The 15,705-nt window shown below is 37.6% G+C and overlaps 1 long non-coding RNA gene across 2 annotated transcripts; it reads right to left on the bottom strand.

Moving 5' to 3' along the window:
• Positions 1-10,124: 10,124 nt before the first annotated feature.
• Positions 10,125-15,705, bottom strand: LOC135116299 (uncharacterized). Of its 2 annotated transcripts, XR_010276230.1 has the most exons (3): positions 15,619-15,705; positions 11,832-12,195; positions 10,125-11,052 (listed from the first exon to the last, which is right to left on the bottom strand). It is a non-coding gene; the product is annotated as an uncharacterized LOC135116299 (long non-coding RNA). The 2 variants fall into 2 exon arrangements; XR_010276229.1 differs by lacking the exon at positions 10,125-11,052 and having other exon boundaries at positions 11,160-12,195.

Here is a 15,705-nt window from a genome sequence, read left to right on the forward strand (position 1 = left end):
TGGCGTCTTCTTGGGCTGTCAGGGGCTGCAAGTGACGCTAACAATTTCGTAGATGGAGCAGAAGAGGAGGCTGGCGTGGACCTTGGGCCCAGATCCAGCCAGCTCCAGTCGGCTGCCTGCTCCTCCACCGCGTCCACCAAGTCTTTCCCTGGCCTGAACAAATTTTGTCCCAAGTTTCCGAAAGTGATTTAATTTTGCAGCGAAAAGAAAATTGCCGACTTACGATGAAAAATGAGTTGGGTTGACGCGAGTCGAGGAATCAGCTTGCCAGCGAGGCGAGGTGGGAACCTTTTCCTGTGAGCGACTCTGATGTTGCCTCTGTGTTTGTTGCCCTCAAATCTACGTGTGTCTGTGAGGCAATCATTCATTAAGGCAATGACCTCTGCTTGCCTGCTCTGCCCTCTTCAAGCGAGTTAGTATTAGAGAAAACATGAACGATGTTATATGTCACTGTCAAATGTGATCCAGCAGGTATCACACTTTGAGATCAATCTCTTGGTCTTCAAGGGAGAAACCGCCTGGAAACACCGCCTGTATCTTTCTCTGCACCAGTCTTCCTAACATTTAACTTTTCATTAGTGTTCATTGTTTTGAAGCAGCAATTCGAATCCTTTTTATTTTCAAATTCCACAACGTAACGTGTAGTACTTCAGCTTAACAAATCCAGGGATAGATATACTATAGTTTATCTTACACAATGGATCGTTTTCTGTCTTATCACAAAAAAAGTGGGCAATTTCTGGATATACTGACATATTATGAACTCAGTGTAACAGTCATTACGCCAAATGGCTGATGATAGATTCTTACTACTACTACTACTACTACTACTACTACTACAAGTAGTACTAGCAGTATTATGGACACTGAAGACTTAGACGTATTGTAAACTCTCGAATACCATTAAATGGCAATAAAAAAAGAGAGGTTACATAAATTTGTGACTTGGTACAAGTTTAATAATTTTCATTACAAGGTATACTGTTGTTATTAATATTAGTAGTAGTAGCAGCAGTATTAACAATCCCTTGGGCTAAAAGCAGTAATCACACTAAAATAAAGTGATTTACTCATCGCTCACATAACATATACGCCTTCCTCCCTCCCTCCCTCGTGTTCCCACGTGTCCATGTTTGTCCGTCTCTGTGCTGCTTCACATTCCTTCCTTCACTGTCATCTATGGTGGTCTTATCACTATGCAACTCTTTATAGAGAGGTTAATTATTTATGGAAGGCGAATGATGAGAGAAAGTGTCAGTAATACAACAATGGAAGCACCACGCACATCGAGAAATTGCTTAATATTCAACTCTCTGTTGCTCAAAGCTCTGCGAGAGCCCAATGGTTGTGCTCTATACCGCTGGATGGGAAATTGTATTCATTCTTTTATGTACATCATTGCCCTAATGACTGATATTAAAACATGTAAAAGTCATTGTAAAATTAGCTAAACATCGATAAACATTTAACTGGGTAAATAAAAGTCTATAGTAAAAGAGCATAGAGTAAGACAAAGGTAAAGCACGAAATAGAAATACAAATACAGAAAAATATAATTTTTGTAAAATTTAATAAAACGTTATCATAAGCCACAGTAAAACAAAGTTTATAGTGAAAAAAAAAATAATAATAATAAATTACATAAAGAGTACTATCATATCGAATGACAGTGTCTTGAGGCACCTATGACAGCAAGTGTCTGCTACCGAGAAATATGCACTGTGTTTTATTAGTGTTGATCATTAATCCATTCTTGAGAAAACATTCTTTTGCCTTAACAAGGATGGTTTGGTCTTCTTTAATGATATTCTCTAGGTGTGCTGTAGGATCACTGGGAAGAAACTGAGTGTCATTCGCGTACTGAACTAAAGTGCAGTCACTGGTGCACTTAGCCATGTCATTAAGATGTATAGTGAACAAAACTGGTCCAAGGATGGAGCCTTAAGGGACACCGAAATGGACATTTATTTTGATAGTTATTTCCCTTTACAGTTTGACTGACCGAGTCATATTGTATAAATAGTTCTTGAAGGAGTCTATGTTGAGGTGAGAACACTTTCCCAGGAGGATATCATGGCTGACACTGTCGAATATTTTAGACAAATCACACAGCGTCAACATTGACTCTCTTGTGGTCAATATTATTGTAAATATTATCTGTTATAATAGTTAGCGCAGACTCAGTAGAGAGATGAGATATAAAGCCATGCTGGCTGTTAGAAATGTATTTGTTATCCTTTAAGAATTCTAAAAGCTGTTAACATTCATTTTTTTTCCAATATTTTGGAGAGCACCGGTAAAAAAAGGAACAGGACGATAATTGTTTGCATCATTAAAATCACCTTTCTTTAGCAAAGGAACGACGCATGCGTATTTCCAAGCCTGAAGAAATACTCCGGTAACATTTGAGCCATTTTTGACGCATGTTATGTAAGATCTTACACATCTATCACTTCACAACCTTCTATCTGATCGCCAGTATGAGTTCCGTCAAGGCCGCTCTACTGGTGATCTTCTGACTTTCCTTACTGAGTCTTGGTCATCCTCTTTTAAAGATTTTGGTGAAACTTTTGCTGTTGCCTTGGACATATCAAAAGCTTTTGATAGAGTCTGGCACAAAGCTTTGATTTCCAAACTACCCTCCTACGGTTTCTATCCTTCTCTCTGTAACTTCATCTCAAGTTTCCTTTCTGACCGTTCTATTGCCGCTGTGGTAGACGGTCACTGTTCTTCTCCTAAATCTATTAACAGTGGTGTTCCTCAGGGTTCTGTCCTGTCACCCACTCTCTTCTTATTATTCATTAATGATCTTCTAAACCAAACTTCTTGTCCTATCCACTCCTACGCTGATGATACCACCCTGCACTTTTCCATGTCTTTTCATAGACGTCCAACCCTTCAGGAGGTAAACATATCACGCAGGGAAGCCACAGAACGCCTGACTTCTGATCTTTCTAAAATTTCTGATTGGGGCAGAGCAAACTTGGTATTGTTCAATGCCTCAAAAACTCAATTCCTCCATCTGTCAACTCGACACAACCTTCCAGACAACTATCCCCTCTTCTTCAATGACACTCAACTGTGCCCCTCTTCTACACTGAACATCCTCGGTCTGTCCTTTACTTATAATCTGAACTGGAAACTTCACATCTCATCTCTAGCTAAAACAGCTTCTATGAAGTTAGGTGTTCTGAGACGTCTCCGCCAGTTTTTCTCATCCCCTCAGCTGCTTAATCTGTACAAGGGCCTTATCCGTCCATGTATGGAGTATGCTTGACATGTCTGGGGGGGGGGGTTCCACTCATACTACTCTTCTAGACAGGGTGGAATCAAAAGCTTTTCGTCTCATCAACTCCTCTCCTCTAACTGATTGTCTTCAGCCTCTCTCTCACCGCCGCACTGTTGCATATCTAGCTGTCTTCTACCGCTATTTTCATGCTAACTGCTCTTCTGATCTTGCTAACTGCATGCCTCTCCTCCTTCCGCGGCCTCGCTGCACAAGACTTTCTTCTTTCTCTCACCCCTATTCTGTCCACCTCTCTAACGCAAGAGTATTCTCAATCATTCATCCCTTTCTCTGGTAAACTCTGGAACTCCCTGCCTGCTTCTGTATTTCCACCTTCCTATGACTTGAATTCCTTCAAGAGGGAGGTTTCAAGACACTTATCCATCAATTTTTGACTACTGCTTTTGACCCTTTTATGGGACTGGCATTTCAGTGGGCATTTTTTTTATTAGATTTTTGTTGCCCTTGGCCAGTATCCTTCCTACATAAAAAAAAAAAAAAGATGCAATAAAATATAAGGTATCCTTCATAAATTTGAGCAAAATTCCATCTGAGCCCACAGAACGTGTTTCATTAAGACTTTTTACTGTTAATATGAGTGTGTTGGCGTCTACTGGCTTGGGTCTGAATTTTTTCAGCCACACTACTGCACTGTATAAAAAGAAGATTGCACTGTAGTGTCTGCTGCGTTGTCATATGTTGTCTTTCCTACATCTGCAAAGAAATTATTAAATTCTTCTGCTTTTTCAAAGACATTATGAAGTTCATGTTTTTTTTCTCGAGCTGCTTTTCTTACTGGGAACTAATTCTTTTATCACATTCCATATGGCCGATGAATTTTGCTTGCTCTTATTAAACTTTTTAAGATAATTTTTTTTAGCAGCACCAATAAGAGACTTTATTTCTTTTTTTTTTCACTCCCGTATTGCTTTTGCAGACAAATATTGTGTCTGTCTCTCCTCAGCTTGGTGCGGGTGTCGTCACGCTGCCTCACTGCTGCTACACGCAAACCCTCAGTGAGCCAAGGCGCTGCAGGTCTGCTTTCTGCCTTAGTTACTAAAGGAGTACACTCATCCAGACAACTCATAAAATTAGTATTAAAATATCAAGTTGTAGATCAACGTCGCCTGTGGTCAGTATTTGATCAAAATTATGGGGTTCTGGCATGAGTAGCTCACAAAGAGTCCTTGTTATATTTACCAAGGTGACGAAAAGTTTTTAGTTCATGCTCTCTCTGTCTTCTTGATATTTATTGTAATACCAATTAGGTCATGATCAGGTACTGGTCCAAGAACAACAGAGGTGGCTAAAACACTTTCTGGTTTATCACATCCAGCACTGTGGCTGTGGTTGACGTCATCCTAGTGGGCTCATTTATCATTTGTGTGAATCTATTTCTGATAATACCATTAATTTTGTTTTTCTTAGGAAATAAATTATCATTAAAATCACATAAACATAAAGCCATTTCTTACATACAGACAATTGTTTCAACACATCTTGGACATATTCAAAAGGGGAAACTGGGGCCTTGGGGTGTCTTTAAACACAACCTATAATAAAAGCTGGCAACTTACGGTACTGTACACTCATCCATACGTCCTGGACACCGAGTTGCTTAGGAGTAGGTAGTTTTATCACACTTACCTTCAGTTGCTTGCTTACACACACACACACACATACATATATATATATATATATATATATATATATATATATATATATATATATATATATATATATATATATATATATATATATATATATATATATATATATATATCTCCATTCTTGGAGACTTCAATGTTCACCACCAGCTTTGGCTTTCCTCTCCCTTCACTAACCATCCTGGTGAACTAGCCTACAACTTTGCTATCCTCCATGACCTAGAGCAATTGGTGCAACACCCTACTCGTATTCCTGACCGTCTTGGAGATACGCCCAACATTCTTGACCTTTTCCTGACCTCTAATCCTTCTGCTTATGCTGTCACCCTTTCTTCTCCGTTGGGCTCCTCCGATCACAATTTCATATCTTTATCTTGTCCTATCACTCCAATCCCTCCTCAGGATCCCCCTAAGCGAAGGTGCCTCTGGCGTTTTGCCTCTGCTAGTTGGGGGGACCTGAGGAGGTATTTTGCTGATTTTCCTTGGAATGACTACTGCTTCCGTGTCAGAGACCCGTCTTTGTGTGCTGAGCGCATACCAGAGGTGATAGTGTCTGGCATGGAGGCGTACATTCCTCACTCTTTTTCTCGTCCTAAACCTTCTAAACCTTGGTTTAACACAGCTTGTTATCGTGCTATACATGATAGAGAGGTGGCCCACAAAAGGTACTTAAGCCTTCCATCACCAGAATCTCATGCACTTTAAATTTCTGCCCGGAACCATGCCAAGTCTGTTCTCCAACTAGCCAAAAACTCCTTCATTAACAGAAAATGTCAAAACCTTTCAAGATCTAACTCCCCTCGTGATTTCTGGCAACTAGCCAAAAATATCTCCAATAACTTTGCTTCTTCTTCTTTCCCTCCTCTACTTCAACCAGATGGCACCACTGCTATCACATCTATTTCTAAAGTTGAACTCTTTGCTCAAACCTTTGCTAAAAACTCTACCTTGGACGATTCTGGGCCTGTTCCTCCCTCTCCTCCACCCTCTGAATACTTCATGCCACCTATTAAAATTCTTCGCAATGATGTTTTCCATGCCCTCGCTGGCCTAAACCCTCGGAAGGCTTATGGACCTGATGGGGTCCCTCCTATTGTTCTCCGAAACTGTGCCTCCGTGCTTGCACCTTGCCTAGTCAAACTCTTTCAGCTCTGTCTGTCAACATCTACCTTTCCTTCTTGCTGGAAGTTTGCCTACATTCAACCTGTTCCTAAAAAGGGTGACCGCTCTAATCCCTCAAATTACCGTCCTATTGCTTTAATTTCCTGCTTATCTAAAGTTTTTGAATCTATCCTCAACAGGAAGATTCTTAAACATCTATCAGTTCACAACCTTCTATCTGATCGCCAGTATGGGTTCCGTCAAGTCCGCTCTACTGGTGATCTTCTGGCTTTCCTTACTGAGTCTTGGTCATCCTCTTTTAGAGATTTTGGTGAAACTTTTGTTGTTGCCTTGGACATATCAAAAGCCTTTGATAGAGTCTGGCACAAAGCTTGGATTTCCAAACTACCCTCCTACGGTTTTTATCCTTCTCTCTGTAAATTCATCTCAAGTTTCCATTCTGACCATTATATTGCTGCTGTGGTAGACGGTCACTGTTCTTCTCCTAAATCTATTAACAGTGGTGTTCCTCGGGGTTCTGTCCTGTCGCCCACTCTCTTCTTATTATTCATTAATGATCTTCTAAACCAAACTTCTTGTCCTATCCACTCCTATGCTGATGATACCACCCTGCACTTTTCCACGTCTTTTCTTAGACGTCCAGCCCTTTAGGAGGTAAACATATCACGCAGGGAAGCCACAGAACGCCTGAATTCTGATCTTTCTAAAATTTCTGATTGGGGCAGAGCAAACTTGGTATTGTTCAATGCCTCAAAAACTCAATTCCTCCATCTATCAACTCGACACAACCTTCCAGACAACTATCCCCTCTTCTTCAATGACACTCAACTGTCCCCCTCTTCTACACTGAACATCCTCGGTCTGTCCTTTACTTATAATCTGAACTGGAAACTTCACATCTCATCTCTAGCTAAAACAGCTTCTATGAAGTTAGGTGTTGTGAGACGTCTCCGCCAGTTTTACTCACCCCCCCAGCTGCTAACTCTGTACAAGGGCCTTATCCGTCCATGTATGAAGTATGCTTCACATGTCTGGTGGGTTTCCACTCATACTGCTCTTCTAGACAGGGTGGAATCAAAAGCTTTTCGTCTCATCAACTCCTCTCCTCTAACTGACTGTTTCAGCCTCTCTCTTACCGCCGCAATGTTGCATATCTAGCTGTCTTCTACCGCTATTTTCATGCTAACTGCTCTTCTGATCTTGCTAACTGCATGCCTCCCCTCCTTCCGCGGCCTCGCTGCACAAGACTTTCTTCTTTCTCTCACCCCTATTCTGTCCACCTCTCTAACGCAAGAGTTTTTTTTAACCAGTATTCTCAATCATTCACCCCTTTCTCTGGTAAACTCTGGAACTCCCTGCCTGCTTCTGTATTTCCACCTTCCTACGACTTGAATTCCTTCAAGAGGGAGGTTTCAAGGCACTTATCCACCAATTTTTGACCACTGCTTTGACCCTTTTATGGGACTGGCATTTCAGTGGGCATTTTTTTATTAGATTTTTGTTGCCCTTGGCCAGTATCCTTCTTACATGAAAAAAAAAAAAAAAGGTGAAAGGTATACAGCACAGATAAATTTAGTTTGAGAGTGACTCTGTAGTCGTAGCCAGATGGTGGAAAATTCGGAAGATTCAAGACTCCTCCTCCACGTCCACACGTCCACCGTCACACCTGTATGTTGTAAAGTTACATGTTCATCAGGAATTTCATTACGAAGCCACGTTTCGGTAACACACAACAAATCGATATTTCTTTCGTGTACAAGATGCTCAATAAGTGGCTGGTAAATAAGATCTATGAGAAGGAGAAAATCCCAAATGCATGGAGATCCAGCGATATTGTCCCAATATACAAGGAGAAAGGAGACATACAGGACTGTAAAAATTACAGAGGAATTAAATTAATGTTACATACAATGAAACTGTACGAAAGGATAAATGAGAGAAGAGTAAGGGGAGAAACACAGGTGGGAGACGAACAATTTGGATTTATGCCGGGGAGTAGTACTACCGATGCAATCTTTGTGCTAAGACAACTACTGGAGAGGTATGGGGAGAAGCAGAGAGAGTTACACCTTATTTTTATTGATTTGTAAAAAAGCTTATGATAGAGTACCACGCCAGGAAGTTTGGGCTAGTATGAGGAGAAGTATGTGAGAGTGATCCAGGACATGTACGAGGGTAAGGAGCAGTGTGGGAACAACAGAGGAGTTCTTTGTGAGAGTTGGTCTGCACCAGGGATCTTCTCTGAGTCCATATCTGTTCAACTATCATGGATGATAGTGTTCAAAATATAAAGGAGGCACCGTGGACCATGTTGTTCGCGGATGACATCGTCTTGGTGGATGAAAGTAGAGATGGCGAGGAGCATTGGAAGGGAGAGGTTTGAGAATTAGCAGGGAGAAGACGAAGTATCTGAATTTTAATGGTCGACAGGAGAGCGAAGTATGGATGCAAGATATGAAGTTAAACGGTGTCAAGGAGTTCAGATACTTGGGCTCTCATATATCAGCGGACGGCAGCCTGGATGGAGAGATCATTCATCGTATCCAATCGGGTTGGAAGAATTGGAAAAGAACAGCTGGAGTGCTCTGTGACCGAAATATTAGTGCCAGAGTAAAGAGGAAAGTATTCAAATCGGTGATTAGACCCGTATTGTTATATGGTGCGGAGACGTGGTCAGGAAAAAAAGGACAGGAGAATAAGTTGGAGGTTGCTAAGATGAGAATGTTAAGATGGATGCTTGGGCTGACAAGGAGGGATAAAGTGAGAAACAATTCTATAAGAGGAACAGCCAAAGTAACGGAGGTGACAAAGAAAGTGCAAGAAAGGAGAATGCGATGGTTCGGTCATATCAAAAGGCGAGGAGAAGGGTATGTCGGTAGAAGGATATTGGATATGGAAGTGGAGGGAAGAAGACGACGTGGCAGACCAAAGAAAAGGATCGCATTAGAGAGGACCTGAGGGAGAGAGGATTGAGTGGAGAGGAGGTTGGGAACAGAGCCTTGTGGAGAAGACCAGTGAGGAACAGCGACCCCATATGAACATGGGAGCAGCTCCAGAAGAAGAAAAAGATGATTTTTCTTCTTCTTCTTCTTCTTCTTATTATTATTATTATTATTATTCTTATTCTTATTCTTATTATTCTTATTCTGTTCTTGTTCTTCTTTTTCTTCTTGTTCTTCTTGTTCTTGTTCTTGTTCTTCTTGTTCTTGTTCTTGTTCTTGTTCTTGTTCTTCTTCTTATTATTATTATTATAATTATTTTTCTTCTTCTTCTTCTTCTTATAATTATTATTATTATTATTATTATTATTATTTTTATTATTATTATTTTTATTGTTATTGTTATTATTATTATTATTATTATTATTATTATTATTATTATTATTATTATTATTATCATTATTATTATTGTTTTCATTCTTGTTCTTCTTCTTCTTCTTCTTGTTCTTCTTCTTCTTCTTTTTCTTCTTCTTCTTCTTCTTCTTCTTCTTCTTCTTCTTATTATTATTATTATTATTATTATTATTATTATTATTCTTACTCTTATTCTTCTTATTCTTGTTCTTGTTCTTCTTGTTCTTTTTCTTCTTGTTCTTCTTATTCTTGTTCTTGTTCATGTTCTTCTTCTTATTATTATCATTATTATCATTATTATTATTATTATTATTATTATTATTATTATTATTTTCTTCTTCTTCTTCTTCTTCTTCTTCTTCTTGTTCTTCTTGTTTTTATTCTTATTCTTATTATTATTCTTATTTTTCTTATTATTATTATTTTTATTCTTATTATTATTCTTATTCTTATTATTCTTATTGTTATTATTATTATTATTATTCTTATTCTTGTTCTTGTTCTTTTTTCTTCTTCTTCTTCTTCTTCTTCTTCTTCTTCTTCTTCTTCTTATTATTATTATTATTATTATTATTATTTTCTTCTTATTATTATTATTAATATTATTATTATTATTATTTTTTTTTTTTTATTGTCATTGTTATTCTTATTATTCTTATTCTTATTCTTGTTCTTATTATTCTTATTCTTATTATTCTTATTATTCTTCTTATTCTTATTTTTCTTTTTATTCTTTTCTTATTATTCTTATTCTTATTCATTATTATTCTTATTATTCTTATTGTTATTCTTATTATTCTTATTGTTATTCATATTATTCTTATTCTTATTCTTATTCTTCTAATTCTTATTCTTGTTATTCTTCTTATTGTTATTATTATTCTTATTCTTATTATTCTTATTCCTATTCTTATTTTTCTTATTCTTATTATTATCCTTATTCTTGTTCTTCTTATTCTTATTCTTCTTATTCTTATTCTTATTCTTATTGTCATTCTTATTGTTATTCTTCTTATTCTTCTTATTCTTTTTATTCTTATTCTTATTCTTATTCTTCTTATTCTTATTTTTCTTTTTCTTTTTTATTTTCCTTTTATTCTTTTTATTCTTTTATTCTTTTATTCTTTTTCTTTTCATTCTTTTCTTTTTATTCCTTTTCTTCTTTTTATTCTTCTCCTCTGATCATAGTTTTCTTTCTGGTGTTATTTCTGTTTTCTTTTTTGATCAGTTCTTCTCTTCCTATTCTCTGGTCTGTCCTTCTTTCTTGATCTCTAGTCTTTACTAACTTGTCATCTACTTTTTCTCGGTCATCCTTGAAAAATTCTTGCTGCTTTCCTATTACTTCTTATTTTCTTTATTTGTTTCCCTTTTCTGATAGCTATCCACTTTTTTCTTGGCTTGTTTCTTACGCCGGGAGTGCCACGAGTAATGAGGTGTGATGGTCTTAGCTTTGACCCATGCAAGGAGAGAGTGCCTTGAGTAATGAGGTGTGTACCGCAGGTGGGGGTTGGGGGAGCCGAGTGTGCCATCCAGGGCGTCACTGATGAGCAAATCCGGTGCCTCGCTCCAGCCCAAGGGAAGACCTCAGCCGGCTCAGGTCAGTTCACTGTCCTGCTGGTCATCACTGTACAGGGAGTCGTCAGTTTATAGTAATGTCAACTTCTGCCGTGTAAGGGTTACAATGCAGGCAGTTCTTGTCCCTTTGTTTTTTTTTTTTTTTTTTTTCACTGATTTATTTCATTATTCTTTTATTTACTGTATGTCCATGTTTTTTTACAGGTACAGTAGTTATGCTTAAAAGTCTCAAATGTAAGTTATTTAGGTTTTTCAGGGGTGGCCAGTGGTAGCTTAAAAGGTTCTAGTGTGAGTTGTTTTGGGTTTTCAAGGGCGTTTTAGAATTTTGATGTTAGGTTAAGAAGGGCAGTGACAGTTTAACAGGCTCTATTGGAAGTTATTGAGGTTCTCAAGGGTGTTTTTTTTTTCTTATACTGTAGGTACTTGCTACTTGGGTTGGTTCAGCGCTACACTGAAAACTGGTTTATGACATGGCGTAGGAGCTGAACTGCATCATAACTCAAGGACCCCGGTATTCTGAAATGTTGTCTTCTCATTAGGGTTGTTCTCACAGGCCACAGAGAGGACTGGTCAAGTTCTCAGGATTTTTTTTTTTTTACCAAAAGATGTGGAATCTGTTAAACTATTACTAGAATCATGAAAACAGACATAGAAACCCTTATAACTTGTGTTGGAATTTGTTAAATTATCACTGGCCTTGTTAAATTATCAAGAGAATCACAAGTAATCATGAAACCCACACTGGAGCCTGCTAAATTATCACTACAATCACACACACACACACACACACACACACACACACACACACACACACACACACACACACACTTCATCCTCTCCATGTGCAGATGAGCATGGGTTGCTTGTTGAGTTGTACCAGCTGGAATACTTTGAGTCTAACTTCCTGGAGGAGGCAAGCTGGGCAGCCCTGTCTCCCTCCCATGCTGGCTACAAGGCCTTTGTCCCTCAAGATGCTGAGCTTAAGTTTCCCATTGAGGTTACCCGGGATACTGTGGGCACTCTGAAAGGTGGGACTCCTGCTTATGTGTGTTATAGTGACAGAGGGAGTGTTTGTCTGTGTTCCCTTAAGACTCAATACAAAATAAGTGATGTGTTAGTTCCTCCTGATGGTATTGTGTGCATCTGAGTTAGTGTGTGTCCCCTGCATTCTCTCAGCTCAGTGTAGTTTTGCCTGTAAGAAAGATAATATATTTAGTATTCCTGATGATGAAGAAGAAATATAAAAGTGACACACACACACACACACACACACACACACACACACACACACACACAAACTTACAACCATAATATTTTCAGTTGTTTTTAATGGTGAAGAAGGAATACAAAGGTGACACACAGACACACAAGCATAATATTTTCAGTTCTTTCTAATGCTTAAGTAGGAATACAAAGGTGACACACAGATATAGAACCTCATGATCTTCCAGCACGAGGTACCTACATCTGCCACACGATGGGACCTGCTCTCCATCTGTTCAGGTTGGTGAGTGGGTGCTTGTGATGCTGTCACCCGATGGAGACCCAGGCAGCAAAGTAAGGCAGACAGAACCACTACTTATTCCATGTCTGGTTGAGTTTTTTTCACATTGTTTGTCTTTATTTTGAGAAGTTTTGAGAAGAAAAATAGAAGTGTAAGCTTTTTTTTTTTCTCTGCATAAGTGATTGATGTGATTCATTTTGTTGCTCATTTGCATTCTGAGAAGCTGGGAAGTTTCTGAGAAGAGAAAACTACAAATATAAGTTTTATTATTTATTTATTTTTATTTATTTATTTATTTATTCATTTATTTATTTTATTTGTTTATTTATTTATTTATTTATTTTTGTGTGTAAATGATAGACATGATTTATTTTTTTGGTTTAATCTGTACATGGCCTCCCTATATCTGTATGTGTGTATGTCTCTAGTGTTTTACTTATTTTCTACAGTTTGGACAGTCGCAAGAATTTGAACTGAAGAAGGGAACGCCTGCATATTTAGAGATACAGTTCCAGACTAGAGGTTGTTATTGTTACTCATTATTATTATTATTATTATTATTATTATTATTATTATTATTATTATTATTATTATTATTATTATTGTTGTTGTTGTTGTTGTTGTTATTTGCAGAGAGAAACATTATGTGCCTTTGAAGTCAGTTGCATCTTTCAGCTACACCAGAATTATGTGTTATTCTTTATTTTTCAAGTCAATAGCATCTTTCTCACAACTAGGAAAAAAAAAATAGCCATAGTCTTCATGAGCTGCGGCTCAACACACTTTGCTACAAAATGCAAATGTTATAGTAATTCTTGTATTAATATTATAAAGTAATAAACATTACTTACTTAGCACACACACACACACACACACACATGCATGAAAAAAAAAAATATTATAAAGAAATTATTTGGAATCGTTCAGTTAAAGCCCTAAGCAGTAAAAAAAAATTGAGGGATTATTTTTGGGAAAGAAAAAAAAATAGGTAATGTCAGAGAGGAAGATTAAGATATATTAAAAAAAATAGACTAAAATATGTTATTCTTAAGAAAAAGGATGTACTTAACAATTTTTCTATTTATTTTCATTGGTGTAATAGAAAATTCCTTAATATTTCCCACCTACTCGAATTATTCTTTATCAAAACTGTTTAATGTAATTTTTTTTTGTCTTGTTTGCACCGGTGTAATAAACATAAATTCTGAATATTTATTACCTAGACCTTGTAATGAGTGAAAAAATACACCATGCCATCAGTAAAACCACAGGCCACCGTGACGACCTCGCACCAGTCAAGATAAGAAGACTGGGAAGTGGGAAGGCCATGACGCAAGACCCTGCTGCTCTTTCACTGCGGTATGCAACAATTCACAACACTAAAACAATGTACGTTCTCCTCATAAGCATTTACAGGAAAGAAAGGGCATAAAAAAGAATAGATTTTGCAATTTAGAAGAAAATATGTCTCGGAGTGGTTAGTGATTAAAAGATGTGTCAAATAACAGTGAAAGGGTTACAGACACTCAGAAGGTGCAGTCCAGGGAGGTGGAAGGCGAGAAAGTCTGACCACTCATGCTTCTCCTAAAAAGAACATGAGGACGTAAGAAAATAAGGAAAGTTGTAAGAAGCCATCAGGTCTACAAGTGGCAGTCCCTGTATGAAACATACCTACCTATTTCCACCTACCGTCCCCATCCAATCTAACCCTTCAAACTACCGCCTTATTGCTGACAGGCCAGTTCCAGAGTCACCCTTTTATCTCTTGCTAGCTAACCAACAAAAGTACTTTAGCCATCATCAGGTTCCACAATCAACTTTGCCCACTGCTTTTCCTTTGGGAGAGTACTGAAAATTGGAACTGGTAAGGCAAAAGGATCAATTCCACAGTTTTTTCGTAAGCTATCCAACCAAAAACAATTCCTAAGTTGGTAAGCTCCCAAACAAATAAGAGGAGTGTTTCGTTTGAATAGCTTATGAAGAGACTGTGAAACTGATATATATATATAAAATATATTCGCTCATGATTTCATCTATCCTTGATCCCACTCGCCTCTACTCCTGTACGCTCTACTATTCAGCCTAACATTACCAATCTGCTATTTTCTTGTTTTAATCTCCTGGAATGAAGTACTATATAAAAAAACAAGACCCACCCTGCCATATTTGTTCTTGTAAGAGCCTGGAGGATTGTTTAAGCTGGTGGTGTGGTAAGTGTTCCGAATGCAAAAAGAAAGAGGAGTCGAGGAACTCACACCAATGAAAATAAATAGAAAAATCGTTAAGTACATCATTTTTCTTAAGAATAACATATTTTAGTCTATTTTTTTATATATATATTTCAATCTTTCTTTCTGACATTACGTATTTTTTTTCTTTCCAGAAAATAGTCCCTTGAATTTTTTTTTTACTCCTTAGGGCTTTAACTGAACGATTCCAAATTTCTTTATAATATTTTTTTTTCGTGTGTGTGTGTGTGTGTGAGTGTGTGAGTGTGTGTCTGTGTGTGTGTGTGTGTGTGTGTGTTAAGTAATGTTTATTGCTTTATAATATTAATACAAGAATTACTATAACATTTGCATTTTGTAGCAAAGTGTGTTGAGCCGCAGCTCGTGCAAACTTGTGTGAGTTAAGCCATTGTCACAAAGAGAGCAATCACGCTTTGATGTGAATGATCATTTTCAAAGATATACATAATCACACACACAAAAAAAAACAAAAAAACATAAATTAATGTTAATTATATGCATACACATACACACAATCACACACACAAAAAAATATAAATTAATGTTAATTACACACACACACACACACACACACACACACACACACACACACACACACACACACACATACATACATATACACTTAAGCATATTATAATCCTAATAACTACATACAAATAATGCACCGTCTCACCACAGGTATAGAACTGACGCAAAATTCTCCACCGGGACCCCACCATATGTTTAATTTATCTCACCCTCTCAACGCTGGAATAATTATTAATACCTATACAAATTAACCCTGCTACTGATCTAAACCTGAATATCCTTGCATAAAGAGTCAAAAGAAATATTTAACACAAAATACAGATCCTGGACATACCTCTGACACGTCTACACGCTGCCTAAGCTGGGCTCCTCTGAGACCCGGAATTAACAACGCCACGTTGTCAGTCACTGCCTCTGTCCG

Source organism: Scylla paramamosain, chromosome 31 (assembly GCF_035594125.1).
Source record: "Scylla paramamosain isolate STU-SP2022 chromosome 31, ASM3559412v1, whole genome shotgun sequence".
Classification (NCBI taxonomy): Eukaryota; Metazoa; Arthropoda; class Malacostraca; order Decapoda; family Portunidae; genus Scylla; species Scylla paramamosain.